The following is a 12,271-nucleotide window of genomic DNA, read 5'->3' on the forward strand; positions in this document are numbered from 1 at the left end:
CTGCCCCTGGAAATTTCCACTACATTCATCTGACGAAGTGGGTATTCACCCACGAAAGCTCATGATCCAAAACATCTGTTAGTCTATAAGATGCCACAGGATTCTCTGCTGCTTTTACAGATTCAGACTAACATGGCTACCCCTCTGATACTAGGTAGTGGATGTGGCTACAGCAGTATCAGACACAGTGATGGAAAACAGGTCAGAGAAAGGGCTAGCATGGGTAAAGTTAGCATGGCTATGTCTACCTGTGCTGCAGTTCTCACCTGAGATTGCAGTGTAGGCACACCCTAAGTGAAAACTCCATGGCTGAAAATAGCACTATAAGAAGCATGGTGTCAAGACATTACAAATAAGCTGTAGATTTCCTGGTCTAGAACAGTGTGTCATGTCCTTTCTTGGGCAGAGGCGAAAGGCAAGTATGGAACATGTTGGTTCTGCAACAGATCTTTATCACAATATTCACTTTGAACTCAGTCACAGTCAAGCAACAGCAAGAAGTAAATGAACAAAGTAAGTTGAAACAGAACAATCCAGAAATGGAAAATGTGTCATCAGAGCTCTGACAGCCAATTGCAACCCACTTGTACGTGGGGGGCCTGGGTCAAAAAATTAGAATTTGATGATTCCCAACAAAATGCTTCTAAGGCCTCAATACCTTTGAAATATAGTAGTTAAGAAAGCATTTTTGTTCAAGAGAAGTACCACAAGGCTGTGACACTAAATATCAAATGCTGAGGTGAGGCATTGAGTGCCAAGAATATTCTCTGGTTCCCCTGCTGCCTGACATTGCCAGTCCAGCTGTAGTCAGAAACTTGTCCATTAAACCTCTGTTAGGCTGTCCCTTGGGGCATTTGTTCAGAGACATCACATCTAGCATAAAGGAGGCAGACAAAACAGTTGATGAGAAGTGCCACCACTACAGAGGTCAAACCTGCTGCTAACACAGATAATGTTGAAAGCAAAACATTTCTGATTCTGGTCAAGGCCTAACTGCCCCTCTGCTCCTAGGGCTTGATCTTTTGAAGGTTTCTTTTTCAAAGGCAAAAGTCTCCACAGTGTTTATTTAAGGATGGCCTTAAAATTAAACTAGTTAAAAAGTAGTACCATTACAACAGTGATTTTGAAGGATCTTTAGAGTGAATATTTGCAAGATTAGTTTTAAAAACTGGCTATGCTTTGGCCTTGAATAATTGCAAAGACAATATTTTCAGAGAGCCAATGAACTTTAAGATCTGGTTATTTAAAGCTACCACTGGAAAATTGTTCAAATGAATTATTCCCAGTGGTGGCCATTCTGTTTAGTTTCACGACTTTTGAGTATCATTTTAGTCAACTAACACAGTATAAATGCATATTTAAGCCACTGAACTTGTCTTCTGGCAGGTACTTTCTGTATATTTCCTGAGGGAGTGTTCTCTCACAGTGTACCCTAGATGTCACCACAGATTATACTTATCTTCACCAAAGCACCTGGGATATTCTGAGAGGTCAAATATCAGGCTTATACCTTGGGAGAGGGGAGAGCTTGATCTACAAGCACACACTTAAAGTCTTGTCAGATCAAATCCATATCAAACTTCCTTTCAGGGAAAGGCTTAAAATCAGACCTAAATGCTTCCCAGTACAGCATTTTCACAATACAGAAGTCTCATGTTCATGATCCTGCTCCATCTGGCACTGATCTCATGTACTCAAGGGGCTGTGCAGGTACCCAGAGCTGCCCAGATTCTGGTGGTACAAAGGAGTCTTAAAGCCATGTTTGCCCTCCCATGCCTGGTTTATGCCACAGTACTGACTCTTACCCTGTATCTTTATTTATATATACACACACACCATATTTTTTCAAGATTCTGGGTGGGATTTACCATTTTTTTGGCAGGTGATGGCATCCTTTTACCCTGCATGTTTCTTTTTCCATCAGTGTGGAACTAATTTGAGATCTTCTTCCCAGAGGAAGAAGGTTCAGTAAGTTATGAATATGTAAACAGGCACATATAACAGAAAGTATTTACTGGCCTTTTGAAAGCAAGTTGGGTGGAGGAGCACAGTTAATTTCTTGCACAATTTGGCCTTTTGCAATGCTTAGATGAAAGGTGTATATACATTCAAAAGTGTTTTCATTTGAATTATGAAGAGGCAGCAGCCACTCTCCATAGCTAAGGTTGAAAACAGATTTCTTTACAAAGCTTTATTTTAGACCCCGCTATAAATTTGTCTTTGAAGGTTGGTTTGGCCTGAAAAGATGAAGTTTTGAAGGCAATGGAAGATGAAGGCACTCAGTGCCTCTTAGGAGTTTAACACCTTGCAGCATTAGGCCCAATGGGTGGGATCCACAAAAGGGGCGTAGGAGTTGCAATGCTATGTGTCACAGCACCTAACTTTTAGGCACCTAGAGAGACACAGGAACACCCCAGTAATCCCCAAAGTTGAGTTAGGTGCCTACGGTTCCCATACAATGAATGGGGAGAGATAGGCATCTAAGAATGTGGTCCACAAAACCTAGCATGCTAGGCAGGAAGCTGCCTAAGTTAGCCAATGGGTGATGATGATGAGAGGGATATGCTAAGCACTATCCCTTTCATGGTGGTAGGCACCTAAGTCCAGACTGCAGGGAGGTGCCTATCTCTGCTTGCAGTCCATGAACGGGAACCTGCCATCTGGAGCCAGTTGGGCTTAGGTGCTTCAGTTCCTCATTGGCTCCCACCCAAAGTGCCTAGTTACTATGGTACTTGATATTCTTAAGATAGATAATTAGACTGATAGAAAGCACTATAAAAACAATTATGTCTCTAAACCTCTGTGTGATAGGTAAGTATTCCCCTGTTTGAGATGGGAAAATTGAGACACAGATGTTAAATGGCTTGCACAACCTGTATTATGGTAAAGCTGGGAATGGAACCCCGAAATGCCACCAGCCAGTGCCATGCTCTTTATTGATGGGGACTATCTCCCATTTCAACAACCCCAACCAGCACTTGTTTATAACTGCACAGTACTAACTAGATAAATAATCAGAAACCACAGTAACGACGTCTCAGAAATGTTTTGTTATAGATATAAAACACATTTAACAGTTTGCAGAAAAACTGTGTTTGGTTATTAGTCAAACACTGTGGGAATACACTGAATCATCATGAAAAATAATTTTTTAATACAGTTGAGACTTCATTAACAGACGTGTTCCCTAATAAAGTTTTTACCTTTGTTTAGACAATAGTCAGTAAACATCTGTATATGATTTTGTTGAGACCATTGATTAAATTTATTTTTAAAGTTATAATGGTATGTAGGTTAGGAAAACAAATTGTTAAAAAGGATTTCAATACCATAATAGCATGGACTTCAATGGGGCCAGGCTTTCACCCAATATGCTTTCATTCCATTTTTAAAAAGTCAGTAAAAGCAGGTTTTTAATTTGGATTTAAACATTCCCTTATAGTGAGATCTAACATTGACAAATTGTGCTGGTGCATGAAATTCAGATAAATGAAAGTAAAACTGATCTATTTTAAATAGAGTGAAGAAGGACTGAAAGTAAACAGTATAAATAGTGCAAAGTAAATTAGACTGTATTTGTTCTTGTTGTTTCATTCTAACCTAAGGTGTTACTACTAACGCAGGTAAGGAAGTTAGTGTGCTAAAATATTTTTTACTCTGACCACGTCCCTTTTAAATTAAGAAATAAATGTAATTTAGAATCACAGAGTTTAAGGCCAGAAGGACCACTAGCTCACCTGGTCTGACTTCCAGTATAGCACAGGCCATCAACCCCACCCAGCATCTGCATACCAACCCAACAAACAAAATGAGACCAAAGCATTACAGCTCACAGGACCAGACTATTATGTGCCACAGGCAGAGAACGGGAGGGACCAAGATACACCAGTGCTCAAGACCCCCACAATGACAGAGAAATGATTAAGTGAGATATTTGCAGATAACCCTGCACCCACTTGTTGCAGAGGAAGGCAACCTCCCAGCCCCCGCAAGGTTCTTACCAATTGGATGTGGGGAAAATTCCTTCCCAACCCCACATATGGTGATCAGTTAGACCCTGAGCATGTGAGCAAGAACCAGCAGCCAAGCACTTGAGAGACAGAATGCTCTGTGCCTCCTCAGAGCCCTGGCCCACCACCACCAATGACCCATCTCCAGCCCTGGCCATCCCTGATACTTCAGAGGCAGGAGATAAATAACACCCTCCCAGAGTACATTGGGGGAGGAGGGAAAATCCCTTTCTGACCCCTGCTAGTGGCTGGCTGAAGCCCTGGAGCACGAGCTTTAGGAACATAAGACATAAACTGGAAGTGAGCCCCAGAGATGTTGAGCCTGGCCCCTTTCATCACAAACAAGCCCGTCATACAATTGCAGTCATAAATTTGTCCAGCTCTCTTTTAAAACTAATTAAATTGTTTGCCCCCACAATTCCAATTGGGATTTAGATTGAGCCTAGAAAAATTCCTGTCAAAACCCTACCCTACAATCTATACATGTAGCTTTCAAGTCTCACGACAGGTTCACTTAAATTTAACAAATCAATCTAATCATCTTTGCCTTGTTTGTTATGGATGATGTCAATAATCTCAGTCAATTAATGATGGTTATGGGGAAGATGGGGACAGTTGGCATTTAATTTTTTTAAATGGCATATGTATATAGGTATATTAAATGTTATTCAGCTCCACCTCACCTGAGTATTCAAAAATCAGGGTTCACCAATATCACAAGATTAGCTGAAATGATATTTTACAAATTAAAAAAAATGAATTTTCTTTCTTTGCCTTCTGGTTTTTGAGCCTTTAAGGTGCACATGGGCCATGTTTTCAAGTTTTTTCCCACTTCACCATGAGAACTAGGCTTTTATTTTATTTTTATTTATTTATGGAAACCAGAGTCTTACATACTTACCTAACTCCAGGACCTGGGATTGGAAGAAAAAACAATTTTTTTTTGCAAGCCTAGCAATGAAGTTGCAAAAGCTGGCAACACTGCAACACTTCATATGTCACCTGTAGGGCCCTGTGTTGCAACCATTTAGGCACGTTTACTCATATGCACAAAGTTATTCATGTGTGTAAGGCCTTGTCTACATGCGAGAGTTTTTTAGGTATCTATGGGTTTTACATTGCCTCCTATTACTGTAGTATCTGAGCACCTTTGTCATGAATATAGGGGGAAAAGTAGCAACCTTTATGTATGCCAGCCATTCAGTAGCATAAAATCCTTGGCAGCTGTACTGGATTGCCTTACCTGTAAAGGGTTAAGCAGTTCAAATAATCTAGTTGGCACCTGACCAGAAGGATCAATGTGGAAAGAAGATACTTTCAAATCCTGGGGGAGGATTTGTTTTGTTGTTCGCTCTTCGGATGGAGGGAAAAGCCAGCAGGTACACTATTTCCCCAAAACCATACCTGGAATAATCCAACTAAAACCACAGAAACTGTAAGTAGGGCAAGGAAATGCATTAGGTTATCTCTTGTTTTGATTTGTGAATTTCCCTATGCTAAAGAGGTAGTTTCATTCCTGTTTTGTAATTGTGAAGCTAAATCCCAGAGGGGAATCCTCTGTATTTTAAATCTTTTTATTACTCTGTAAAAGTTACCTTCCATCCTGATTTTCCAGGTGTGATTCTTTTACTTTTTTCTTTATAAATAAAGTTCTTCTTTTAAGAATCTGATTGATGTCAGTGTCCTGAAGACAAAGGATCTGGTCTGTGCTCACATTGCTAAGGCAACTGGTTGTATTTTATTCTCAAGCCTCCCCAGGAAAGGAAGTGAAGGGACTTGGGGGGATATTTTGGGGATATAGGCATTCCAAGTGACCCTTCCCTGAATATTTTGTGTAAATCACTTGGTGGTGGCAGCAATATCAGTCTTCGGAATTAGTGCCTTAAAGAAGTTTTAGCCTAAGCTGGCAGAATATAAGCTTAAGGGGTCTTTCATGCGGGTCCTCACATCTGTACCCCAAAGTTCAGAGTGGAGAAATTACCCTGACAGTGGTCCATAAAAAATCAATAGCAATAGTGAACTCCTGAGTGGTATACGGTAAGGTATGAATTTAAATGTATAGTCATATTGGTATAGTCCCTGTGTAGATACATGCTCTTATTCTGGTATAACAGTTGCTTACCTTATGTTGCTTGGGGTTCAAGATAATCTGAAAAACCCCTCTCTTATACTAGACTTCGAGGATATGCCAACACGAAAATTAAAAACCAGCAGTGGGCCTGTTCCAGCTTGAGCTAAGGGGCTGTTTAACTGCAGCATAGACGTTTGGGCTCAGGCTGGAGCCTGGGCTCCTGAAGCCCCAATCATGGTGCCTGTACAGCATACCTAGCACAATGGTGCCCCAGCCAGGGGTGGTACCTCTGGATAACACTGTTGTAATACAAATATTAAGTAATAATTAGACATCCTGATTGTGCAGCTTTCCAAATACATTTTTCTGATGAAACTTACCCCTTCGAATACTGAAGTACATTTAAAAATAATAATAGTAATCCTGTATTAGAGATGATTTCAAGTAGTCATGTTGTTTTGTATAATAAACTGCTAAGCTACTACTGCTTGACTCACCTCCAAATGGAAGCAATATAATTTACCAAAACTATGAAAGAAAAACCTGGGTTAGTGCATTTTTATATTTAAGTACTGCTAACTACTTTTTCAGAAGACTCAAGTATTTCACATACTATAGTGGAACTTCAATCCCCCCCATGTTGCATCATCAGTAGGGTTTGAATCCCTGAACTTTCAACACTGCTATAACTTGAGCTTCAGGAGTAAGTATATTCCCTGGCAGCAAGTGAGCGCTGTGAGCTTTGATCCCAAGGTGGAAAAGGGATACTGGGGTCATCTGCAGAGTCTGGGAGGTTTATGCTGGGATCATGGGTTCTTGTTCTCCCTATCCTCCCAGTTCCCCATCCTAGGAGTTGGTGGGAACTTCTTTCCCTGTAGTGCCCCCAGAAAGAGGGGAATGGGCCACTAGGGTTTCGTGCGGGATCCAGGGTGAGGAGTTGTGGGAAGATGCCCATCCAGCTCTCTCTTCCTTCCTTCCAGTCTGCCTGATCCTGGGATTCCCTGCACAGTGCCTGGTGCTGCTGCCTTAACAGTGACATGGGTCTGGCTCCTTAGAATGTTTATATTCATTTATTCTGGCAGGCTTCCAAAATTTTGCTGCTGATGCAAATAGCAGAAGAGAAATGACAACTTTCAAAAGTTTATATTTCATCCAAATCTGAATGGAATTTCATGGGACAGAGGAAAGGACTTCTCCTGCCAAATTTCAAAGGCCTGCTGCAAATAATGGAGGTGTTGGAATTCCTATAAAATAAATAAGCAAAATCGAAACAGAAAACCTTGCAAGAATCTTTTATGATAGCAAGTATTAGGCAACCTAAATATAGGAGTCATAACCAGCTTCCCATAGTATTTCTTTCCAGTTTACTCTTTCAATTAAGCCGTAGTCTTTACCCAGATCACGGGAAAGGATGGGGAAAATTCTTCAGAAATGGACAAACTTTGGTGCATCTGGTAGAGGTAATGCACATTTTTCTTTCTGTGACTGAAGCAAATGGCTACTGGTAGAAAGAGAAATGACTAAGTGCTAGAAGTCTGATCCAGACTTAAGGGAGATAGCCTGACTGTCACTAGTTAAGAAGTAATTCCTGGGCTCCACAGAGAGCTTTTCTTAATTGTTCCTGCCAGTAGTTTACTACCAGTGTTAACTCTAGCATAGCTAATGAGCATGCAGCATTTTTTCTACCCTCTTGTCTAGTCAGGCTCTGAGCAGGATCAGCTGTCAGGATGGTAAAGATGCCAATGTTTTGTCTGTCCTAAAGCTCCACTGTTGCTGCCATCGGTGGAGCTCCATGAGGCTAGTGCAGGGGTGAGATATGGTAAGGAAAACTCAACGTTGACTCAGCCTCAGAGTCAGGTTTCATTATTTGATAGTTCAAGTCAATCTGGGTTCTTTTGTTTTTCATTTTGGTCGTTTTTTATTTAAGTGATAAACTGCCATTTTTACCATCCAGGCAAGCTTCTCTAGGCATTTTCTTCAAAAAGGACATCTCCATACACACACACACCACTCCTCTGCAACTGTGCTGGCTCCTTTCTCACTTCCAGTTTGTCTCAACTCCAGTGCTGTGTGGGAGCCAATCAGTTTGTCACCTTGTGTGCTTGTGATAGCCTAGTTGGCTGGCAAGCTCAAGGAGGCAAGTGAATTGATCTTCAGACTCATCTTCCCCTGCAGAAAACAGCCCTGGCTCTCCATTGCCTTGCATTTCACATAGTCACTTACACCTATGCAAAATGACTATACAATGCTACCAAATCAAAAAAGAATATTTTACACCAACTTTGCACAGGTGCACAGCAAAGAGTGTGCTGTACTCCTAAGCTCGTGGAGAGTCTAGAAAGAGAGTCAGACTGCTGCACAGATTTCAGGATGCTTGCAAAGATGCTTTAGTATCCTTTGGACTTTCTGTGGATGATTGGGAAAGGAGTGCAGAATGCTGCTGTGGTTGGTGAAGTCAGCTTGTAGATGGAGTGAAGTATTGTGAAGCAGACTGGATCAAGCTTTGTGATGACTGGAGTCAGAGGGGGAAAGAATCTGCTGTGGATGAGCCTCTCACTTGCACACTGGACTCAGCAGCTATCAAAGAACTCATTGGTGCATACCAGGCGCGTGCTTGGGGCGGCAAGACGCTGGGGGCGCTCTGCCAGCACCGTGAGGGCGGCAGGCAGGCTGCCTTCGGTGGCTTGCCTGCGGAGAGTCCACTGGTCCTGCGGCTTCGGAGGATCTCCCGCAGGCGTGCCTGCAGAGGGTTCGCTGGTCCCACGGCTTCGGAGAAAGCCGCGGGACCAGCGGACCTTCCGCAGGCAAGCCCCCGAAGGCAGGCTGCCTGCCGTGCTTGGGACAGCAAAATGCCTAGAGCTGCCCCTGATGCTCTGTAAAGACTGACAGTGCCATTGATTGATAGCACATGTGCAAGTGACTACATGAGGTACAAGCCAGTGGAGAATGAGGCTGTGTTTCCAAATATATGCAGATCCAAAAAAGATTAGTTTTGTTGGAAGTTTTCCAATACAAATGGCTCAATCCTGGGCTCTGTACTTGGGCAATACTGCCATCAATGTATGTTGAATACAGGCAACAGCTTTGCCTCAGTGAGGACTACAGGATTGGGCCAAATACAGTGAAGTGGGTTTGGATTTTTCAAAAATGTGTCTTTTCCATTCCTAAATCTGATTTTTTCAAATCACTACCTTCTGCTGTAGTAGAAGTGGTTTATATTTTTTTAGCCATGCTGCAAACTGCAGCCTCAACCTAGGACTCTCCTCTGAAAATATAATTGCTCCCCAATGACTTCAAATCACTCTACCCTGTGTAAAATGAGCCACATGATTAACACTCTGAAACTCCTCTGTTTGGCAGAGATTTACATTTGGATCCAGAGGATGTAAAAGCCAGTTTGATGAAAACTGAAAGGGCACTTTATTATTGAATATATTCAGATACAAAGGTATTCTCGCTTCTTTTACTGTCATGGAAAGAAAAATGTGATGGAGTCAATGGTAGTACAGTTGAGTTAGAGGTTCTGCTTCTCCACACTAGCAAATTTTAGCCATTTTTTGGGGTGAAAAAACAGACAAAACATCGAATATTTTATGCCCTCCCATACTATACACTCTCAGCTCTCTTCACTACCCTTTCTTTTCTCTTCCACTCTCTTCTTATATGTACAGGGCCAAACCAGCAGAGTGTATCACTTATAAAAGGTAGGAACTGATCCAGCTGCAATACAAAGTAGATTAAAAATTAATGGTCGTCCAAGGATCAGAGCTCCCCCTCCTCCTGGCTCTTTACTAACTGGTGAAGTGGTGCTGTATCAGGCAGGAGTGTCTGAAGCGGGAGCAGCAGGGGAAGCTAGGACCTCTGTGGGAAGCAGATGTTGCTGCCAGTCTTATCTCCAGTAGGTGTAGATGCATTGGCACCTGATGAGAAGAGAAGAATTGCCTAAGATGGAAGCTCCCCATCTTTATTTATTTTTTTTTTTAGTCAGGAAGCTCTTTTCTCTTGCCCTCCAGGGGGAAAGAGATAGGATCTGGTGCCTCCTACTCTAAGAATTAGGAGTTAGTGGCTTTGTCTCCCCTTTCCAAAATCCAGGGGAAATAATTCTTTCTCCCCCCCCGGTGGCAGCTGAAAGCCCCCACCGCCACCCTCACCCCATATAGCTCCAAACCCTGTGCACAATAAACACTTTCTCACAGACACTTTTGTTTGACTAGCAATGGGCCTGCTTGCGGAGATGGACTCTTCAGATGCATTCAATTCTTTCTCTCTGTCTTCCCATTGGTATGTCCCATCCCATCACACAAGCCGATGCAACGTCACTTTACCACATGACAGACACCATGGAGACACACAACCACTAGAATTGGTGAGCCCCCCTTCTTATATTGGTCTTTAGTCACTCATGCTTAGCCAGTAACTTTATAAAGGCCTCTGAATGCTGCTTTGGATTCAGTCCAGCACTCTAAAGCAGTCGACCTAGTGATCTCACAGTGGGCTGACTCTTGACATCAGATTAGCACACTATGGCTGCTGAGCTAGTAATTTGCACAGAGTCTTATGCCTTGATATCAGCCCAACAAGCTACAAGTACTGAGGCTTCACAAAAACCTGAATCTTTGCATCATCTCTACAAGCTAGAGCTAAATTCTGCTTCCAGTTACAGCAGAGCAACAGCATTGAAGTCCATCATGTTGCACAGGTGTAACAGAGGGAAAGAATTGGCTCTAGATGTGTATAGCATGGTCTTTACTGTTTGAAGAGCTAGCCTTGCTGAATAGAAGTATCTTCGTGCCTGCACAAAACCCCCCAAACCAGACAGATCAGCACTAGCCGCTCATAGAGGGAAAACCCCTGGGAGAGAATGAGCAGAACCTAGCAGGTTTTTTGAAAGTCAGCACAGAGAACTACTGATGTGTATACGGTACAGGGCAAATCAATTGCAATCTCCCCGAGCGCTGACCATCTTGTTTACTCTTATATGTTTAATGTTTATTTTTTATGTTTTCTTTCTTTGTTGTGTTACAAGATGGAAGGGAAGCTCTGTGTAAGACAACAAAACCTGCTTATTTGTTTCAAGACTTGCAGTCTCGTGGGCCCACAAGCAGCGTCCTACAGAGACTTGTATAAGATTAATAGTTTATAATACTGATGGGGAGGCTTTTATATTTGTCTGCCCTTGACTGGGGCAGAGCCAGATTTTGGGGGCCATGAAACTTGTGGCCATGGCATCCCTGATTAGAAAGTACTAATTTCAGCTTTATTAGTTAGGAATTTTTTTTTAAAAAGAAAGTTTCTAGTCGTTTTTCTTGCAAAAATATCCCTGAGAATGTAACTGACACAAAAGTGTTGCTGGTATCAAAAGCTTATCGATGAGTTTTTCTAAAAAAAATGTCAGAGTCCCTGACAGCCACCCAGCCCTGGCATTTGGGAACAGTGCAAACAGCTACAAGCCCCTCAAACTTTGGGAGGAGCCCAAATCAGCTTATGAATGGGGGAGACACTGTTGCCCAGGATGTCACCTGTAGCACTAGGCCAAGCTTCCTTCCACCTTCTTCCACTACCAAGGAGCCAGTGTGAATCTCACAACAAGGAGAAACTTCTCAATAGCATGAGATTGAGTGCAAGAAATTCCTATGTCCCAGTCTTGGCTCTGTCACTGACACCCTCTGTATCACTTTCTGCCTCACTTTTCCCGTACGTAGGATGGAGACAACAGTACTGACAGAGAGGCCCTGATGATTAATTAATAAAGTTTGTATAGCTCTGGATAAAGGCTAGCATCTACTGGAATGCATACACAACCCTCCAGTGGCCCCCAGGCCTATCGTGTTGGCAACTAATCATGAACCCCAACAAAATAGCTGGAATCAGTCCCTCCTGAATCAGGAGGATGAGGAGAGGGAATCTGAATTTCTCTCCCACGCATATAAACGCAGTTGCTTGCCTTTTAATATAACGTTTAGTGTTGTTCATGGGTCTCCCCTAAATCATCTTTCTCTGAATCCTTGAGCTGGACCTATGCACAGTGAAGTGATCAGGGTGGGTGTACGTTGTTTTGGGTAGTAGGGGACAGAAGATTATGTTGCAGGCTGCTAAGAAATACGAAGATTGGTGTAGGCCAGGGGTGTATGCATCTGGTAATGATTATGCTGTTCACTCCAGCTCAGGAAGACAAATTCCAGTAAAATTG

Source organism: Chelonoidis abingdonii, chromosome 3, assembly GCF_003597395.2.
Source record: "Chelonoidis abingdonii isolate Lonesome George chromosome 3, CheloAbing_2.0, whole genome shotgun sequence".
Classification (NCBI taxonomy): domain Eukaryota; kingdom Metazoa; phylum Chordata; order Testudines; family Testudinidae; genus Chelonoidis; species Chelonoidis abingdonii.